The sequence below is a fragment of the Pteropus medius genome, unplaced genomic scaffold, assembly GCF_902729225.1.
Source record: "Pteropus medius unplaced genomic scaffold, Ma_sr-lr_union100, whole genome shotgun sequence".
Classification (NCBI taxonomy): Eukaryota; Metazoa; Chordata; class Mammalia; order Chiroptera; family Pteropodidae; genus Pteropus; species Pteropus medius.
Genome location: NW_024355008.1, coordinates 4,634,774 through 4,640,773, shown reverse-complemented (window position 1 = coordinate 4,640,773; position 6,000 = coordinate 4,634,774).

Genomic DNA, 6,000 nt, shown 5'->3' with positions numbered 1-6,000 from the left:
ACCATTTGTCACCTGCCTCACTATCCACTCATACCAGTTCGCTTTCTCATACTCAACAAAAGCAAATTTATAGCACACTCCGTGAATTTATATTTCTTATTTTTTCTGTTGGAAATGTTCTGCTCACATGGATACTTTTCTCCTTGTTAAAACCTGAATTTGAATATCATCTTTTCATAGAGATTCTCCCCAACTTCACTATCAACAATAGTCCTGCTTCACTTCAGACTATAAAGCTTTGTTACTCTGGTTTTCTTCATTGTACCAGGTCTGGTTATATAATATGCAGGGCCCAGTGAAAAATAAAGACATAGGACCCCTTGTTCAAAAACTATTAAGAAGTTTAATACAATAGAGCAGAGCATTAAAACAAGTGCATGGCCTTTCTAAATGCAGGTTCCTGTGTGACGTATAGGTGGCAAGTCAATGAAGCCAGCCCTCTGTAGTAGTTATTGCCACTAGAAATCAACCTCTTAATCATTGTGTTTGTTTAATTTGGCTTCCCTGTTAGAATATATACTCTGCAGAGCTCAGATCATAACTTTCATGTTACATGACTATTACATTTTACATGTTTAGACTAGCCCCTAACACATAGAAAGCCAAAATTAAATATTTCCTGCACAAACAAAGGGTTGGGCAGAGAGACAGAATTCTATCTCATTCAGCCTTTTTGTTTTATTTAGGCCTTCAGTGGACCATATTAGGAAGGACAGCTTTTCTCAGTCTACCAAGTCAAATGTTAATCTCATCCAGAAACCCTCTCATGGATACACCCAGAATAGCATTTATCAAACTATCTGGGTACCCTGTGGTACATTCAAGTTGATACATAAAACAACCATCACAAACTCACCCTTTGTCAGTTTGGCACCTACACACTTTTTCTCTAAGTAAAGATAATAACAAGGTGGCCATCGCCAGGAGGTCTTGGTGAATGGGAGTCAATATTGTCAAGCCCATGCATAACCTCCATCCCTGCCATTATAGCCACTTAGTTCAGGAGTCTATTGGATGATAACAAAAGTGGCTGGTGAAAAAGGTTGACTTGTGTCCATAACACTAGTCATATATCTACTTTATTATTGAAATTCTCCTCTGCAGAAGTCATTCTCTACTGAGCATTCACATGGAACATAAAAATCTTCATGTTATTTGACCATTCAGAGAATTCTATCCACATACCTCGTCCCAAAATTTCCCTGTCATCAATAGTCCAATTTTGGAAGAGGGCTTTTACCAGAACTTGACTATGCAGGCACCCTGATCTTGGATCTCCAGCTGTCATAACTGTGAGAACTAAATTTTGGTTGTTTATGAGCCACCCAGTCTATAGTATATTGTTATAGAAGCTCAAACAGTCTAAGTCATCTGGGTTCACAGATTTACTCCTGGAGAGGGATTTTATCTTAGGATGAATCATACCTCAAGTCTCATTTATATTTAATTTAGATGGTATTTAGATGAGATTTTGGAATTTATACTTTAGAATTGATGCTGGAATAAGTTAAGGATTTTGGAGATGTTGGGATGGAATAAGTATATTTTATGTGTGAGGACATCTATTTTGGAGGACCAGGGGTAGAATCCTAAGGACTGAACTGTATTCTCTCAAAATTCCTATGTTGAAGCCTGAACCCCAAATATAATGGTTTTTGGAAATGGAGCCTTTGGGAATTCATTAGGCTTAGATGAGGTCATACAGGTTGGGGTCTCATAATAGGATCAGTGCCTTTATAAGAAGAAGAGAAATTAGACTTTACTCTCTCATCCATGTGAGGACACAGGCAAAAAGCAGCTGTCTGCAAGCCAGAAAGAGCACATTCATCAGAATTCTACCATGCTGGCATCCTGATATCTATCAGCCTCCAGCACTGTAAAAAAATAAATTTCTATTGTTTAAGCTACTCAGTCTGTGATATTTTTATGGCAACCCAAGCTGACTAAGATAGTTTTCAGCACACTATTAAGTGACTATGGCAAAACTGTAAGTATAAGCTTTTTCTTATCAAATCAAATAGATTGTAGTTATCTGAACTATGACTGTTATCTGAAACAATTAGAGTGTTCATTTGTAGAGTGGTTAGGAATGCTATACTTTTGAATCTAATCTTAAGATAGTGAGTCAGGAAAATAAAGCAGTTTTGTATATTAAATCAGATTTAACTACAGGAGAGATTTCTGACAGGTGGGGAAATAAGTTTCAAGAAGCCTTGGGAATTCATCTCTGACTAACTCACTCTGACTGTTCATTGAAGGCATAAGTGCTTGTTTGGTTTTCATCTCAATGGGCATCTAGTTTAATCCTAAATTCTAATTACCCATTCTTCACAAAGGGAATTCAACAAAGTCTTTACACCTAAATAAATATTGGTAGATTTGGGGAACTCAAAATTTCTTAGGGCAGTTCTTATTTTCAGATGCTGAAAATGACTATACTAAAAAGATTTTTATCTCTTCCATTTTTCTCAAACTATAGTCCTCATGTGTAATATCTGTGCTCTATTCCTCACATTATGACAAAGTAATCATTCTATATGAAATACACTGGAATTAATCAGATAATAAAATATATATTCTTAAAATATCTTATCTAAAATTTAACTTCAATTATATGAATAACCAGTTCAAACTTACTAGCAAGAATATTGATAATATGCAGTGAAACTTAATGAGTTGAAAACATGATGACTTGAAAGAAACAAGAGTTAAGGTTCAAATATTACAAGAAAAAAGTGACTATGAAAGTCTCTAATTGGCATTAACATCCAATTGGTTTTAGGGAGTGCTAGATTAAGAATGAACAAAAGTTATCAAATTTGATTTATTAAACATATATGATAAATCCTTGCTTTGATATTTTAGTGCTTTAAAACTAAAACCTATAAAACAAGAATTAGAAATCTAACACCTTTTTTCAAATATACAAATGTGTTTATTCATTCAGTTGAGACTTTTGTAAACACTCAATCTTAGTCCAGATTCTCATCATCTGTAATATCTTCAGAAGCTCTTTAATCAGTCCCTTTGCTCAGATTTACTTCTCTGTCTTATTACCCCTCCTTTATACTTTTGCCAGACCAATCTGCAGAAATGCAACCAACATTATGGCACTAATCTCTCAATAACTTCCAATAATACCACCCTATTACCTATTAAGTCAAGTGTAAATGTTTCTTGAATTTCAAAATATTTTGAAAGCAGTTCTTCCATTACCTACCCAAACTCTACTTCTTTTTTTTTAAAGCCTACTGCACCTTTCTATATATTCCATGTATTCTACTCATAAATTACTCTGTGTTTTTCTGTCATCTGGAATAATTTCCATTTTGCTTTTTAAACTCATTCTTATTTTCTCAAAATCTGGTCTTTTGCTTTCAGTCTGCTTTGCATTTTCTTTTTATAAACTTCAATTTTACTTATTACCTATGTCATATTATTTAAAACTTGTTATTTTCTAATTTTTAAAAATATTTCCCCTTTCAACTAATTTACGAGCTATATGAGACCAATTGCATCTCTTTAGGAATAATCCCTTCATCCTTCAGAGGTCTTCATGGACAAAACTAGGCAAACTGCTGCTTCATGGCAAATATTTCTTCTTGGTTTAGGAGCTCAGTAGGATAAAAAAAAAAAGAAAGAAAGAAAATTTCCTTAAAGGGATAGTAAGTGGAAGAAAGAACAACGCACACAGACACACACACACACACACACACACACACACACACAGTAAATAGGTGAATGCACTTGTGATAATTATTAGACCAAACTTAAACAAGAGCAGTTACAGATAGTAACAAAGCCAAACATGCACACTGAGAAAAGAGAAATAAAAAGAGCCATTCATAGCTCTACTTCTTTAGAATGAAGATTATATAAAACACAATAGCTTGACAATTTATTATTAGTAGGAATATTTAAGAAAGATAATTCTAATTTTTTATATTAAATAAAACTTATTACACCTCTTGTAAGATATAAAGATAAAATGTATTTATTATATTTAGTGGTAGCAAACCTGGTACCTTTTTAAACTACGTTCTTTCTTAAGCCTACTGGTCATTACTTACTCTATGACCCCACCCACATTGGTTAAAGAAATGAGATTGTTTGAATAGGAAAAATAAGGTGGTGATCACTTATAGAAATGTTTTGTAAAAAATGAATTAGAATTATTAGTTAGGTCCAAAATATGCAAAGTTCAAATTAAAACAAAAGCCAAATTTTAAAATGATAAAAAATAAATTTCTAATCATTGGGATTGTCTAAAAATAGAAGACTACCGCGTGATAGCATTAGTTTACTGTCTCTGAAAACATTCAAGTAATGACACTTCTACTCACTACAAATTAAAATCTGAGACAATCTACAGTTGTGTGTTCAGTGAGTAGTGCGGATAATGTGGTCAAAGAAGGAAATTATAACTACGTCAACAAAAGCAGGCACTTTCGTTGAGGAGATCTGAATTGAGTCGGGCTTTCTTTGCAAAGAAAATAGTTATAAGACTTAGTATTTATGGAATATTTATCAAGCGTCACAGGGTTACGTTTCTTAAAACAAAATAACCCTTAAAAAGGAAAGAAAGTAAAGGTGACAGAGAGATAGAGATAGAGATGAGAGAAGGAGAGAGAGAGAGAGAGAGAGAGAGAGACTAATTGATTTAGCATTTTTCCCAATGGTATATAATTAGATAGATAGAGCTGAGATTTGGACACTGGTGGTCCAACAATTGAGGCCACATCCTAACCTCTGTTCTATACTACTTACTAGGCTATCTGTGTGGTAGGTAGAAAGGAGACAAGAAAGACCAAAGGCAATGAAATGCTCAGTACAATAAAAGCAGAGCCCTCTTATTGGAAAGAATAGAGAAAAAAATAATTGTAAATTATATTGGAGCCAGATTGCCAGTGTAGAGCAAACTGTTTTAGTAAATGTCAAAGTTGTTCAATATGCTTAGAAATTAAGCTTCTGTATTTTGCACAGTGTGAAAAGTTTGAAGGTGTTTCAAAATTGTCATGTGTACTAATTATCCAACTGGGCGTTAACAAAGGCTAATATACCATTGAGAAAATTCTAGAAAAAGAACTGCATATCAGTGATCTTTAAGTGAAAGAAGGTACAAGTCCTGTCAAACAATCAGGTGTAGAACAATAAGAAACCAGTATGAACCAAAAGTAAAAGCAAAATGGGAATTTTGATTTCTTGACTACTAAACTATCGCTGTCTACTGACCCTTTGCCACATTTACATTTATCAGAATTAATTCTCAACTAAATTCTCTTTCAAGAAATAGTAATGCCCTTGGTTAATTCTGAGTTTGCATTAAAAGAGGTAGCAATTCAAACTCTAGTTCTAATGCTTTCTAAATATGTGACTTTGGATAGGTTGAGATACCATGTCTCTTAATCAAGTTCTTATGCTAAGTTCTTATCTCGTAGATGAGGAAATTCATATCAATTACTTTTTACAGATGTGATGTATATAAAGTGCTCAAAGCACATTAAAATAATCATAATTAGCATTTTCTTGATTCTCATTTTTCTTAACCTCTTCAAAATTAATTAATGATAAGTGATCCATGGATAAATTTGGTATTAAGGAAAATATGATGAATAAAAATAAATTCTAAGAATAAGATTCCAGCCTTAAGAGTTAAACATATTGGTCAAAATATAAGTTTTCTCAAGGGAGTAGTATCTCCACCTCAATTATACTATTGAAAGACCAAGGAATTTGTCTGACAGTGTCTTCCTAAAACCTTAAGATAAATAATTGTACCTTGTAAACTTTCTGTGAAATAGATACGAAATAGAAGATACGCTGATTTTATAATTTAGCACTTTGAAATTCAGATCTTCAGATTTCCAGCTCAGTATCTTTACACTTGGCTGGAACTTTGTGATTTTGTCATGTCCAATATGGAAAAAAGACCAGTGGGGATCCAAATAATCTCTGAAATGTTTGCATAATTGGAATGGTTTCAACAAAAATCCCTTAACT